Source organism: Lepidothrix coronata, unplaced genomic scaffold, assembly GCF_001604755.1.
Source record: "Lepidothrix coronata isolate B3197 unplaced genomic scaffold, Lepidothrix_coronata-1.0 Scaffold72, whole genome shotgun sequence".
Taxonomy (NCBI): Eukaryota; Metazoa; Chordata; class Aves; order Passeriformes; family Pipridae; genus Lepidothrix; species Lepidothrix coronata.
This window is the reverse complement of record NW_016690252.1, coordinates 109,941-111,432: the sequence shown is the minus strand read 5'-3', so window position 1 is coordinate 111,432 and position 1,492 is coordinate 109,941.

Genomic DNA, 1,492 nt, shown 5'->3' with positions numbered 1-1,492 from the left:
GAATGCAGCCAGGATGTGGGCTTCTCCGCAGCTCACGCCGTCACTCACACCGGCCCTGTCTCAGGCTTGTGCAGAGGCTTCGGTCCTGCTGTACCTCTCAGAAATAGGGTTGGGGTGGAAAAAACTCACATAGGAAGCATGGTGGGTCCTGGTCTGGTCCACTCCAAGACGGCAGGGGTCCAGCTTCGGACAGGCAGCATCCAGGAGGCAGAAGGAAAGGTGAGGGTGAGGCGGAGGGCGAGGCGGAGGGCGAGTTAGCTGTTATAACCAACTCTCTCTTCCATTCCTTGTTCCCTGGTTTTCCCAAATTTCTCTTCAGCTTTTATGGTGTTCAAGGAGGTAGTCTGTGGTGTTTTGGCACGTAGCCCTGTTCAGATGTTCGCAGAGATATGATAACTGTGAACAATAGCAGGATCTTTTGGCAGGAAAACTCCCGTGGGAAGACTCTGGTGAGAACTTCTGGTGGAAAACTGACACAGAAGTTGAGGGGATAACCCCCTCAGTCTCTAGGCTAGACTAAGCTCTGTATGTCTCAAACCTTTTGACCTTCTCTGGCGATTGTCTTTATTTACCTTCTTTTAGAGTTTCAGGAAAAATATGCTGTGCTTGGCAAAAAGCCTCCTCCAAACTGATAATCTTGTGGTCCCTGTGAGAGCTGAGGACAGAGCTCAGCATGCAGATGCAGAACTTGTCTCTGGTCAATGGTCTGATCCACATGACTTGATAACTTGGGGAAAGGGATATGTTTGTCTCTACAGATAATAGTCCTCGCTGAATACCTGCACGGTATGTACGTCCTGCTGTTGGTCCTGGAAGTCGTCAGTGCAGTTCCTGACCCGTCAAAGTTCACTCCATGGCATAGTCGGAACATCTGGGTGACTCTAATGAAAGAACTGAATCACACGACCTTTTGTGCATCACTGGCGTATCCAGAGCAGCCATTTCACACCTGTCTTGTTGGTGTTCCTCTGGGTGACACGGAAGCATCTCTCCTGGTGCAGGATGTTGTCCGACGGCGTGACTTATTGAAACGGGACTGTCATACTGTGCGTGGGTGTCGTGATCGTGTTGATAGCTGGGATGATGTATTGTCTGTTAACACTCCACTCAAAAGTTAGGTATTTTAGAGTCACTGTTTGTAAAAGACTGTGTGTATTTTAATCATCGTGTAGGTTATGACATAGAACGAGCACGTGGTGAGTCTATGGTGCGGGATGTGTTCCCTGAACTGTCTTTCTGTAGAAGTGGTTCCTTCTGGTGTCAGTAAGAGTCCGACTTGGGGTGCTCCGGCGGTGGGTGCACCTTGCCGGGGGTGTTTCTTTTGTGTGAAGATAGAATCTAGCCAGGAATCCCTGCACAGCCATTAGGGGGGCCTTGTACATCTAAAAAGTTGGTGGTTGTGGTTGTGTTGCTGATGCTGCCGTGTTTAGTATCGCTCCTGCAAAGGGCCCTGCAGGATGCGATGCGAGCAGCCTTTGTGGCACAATTACAG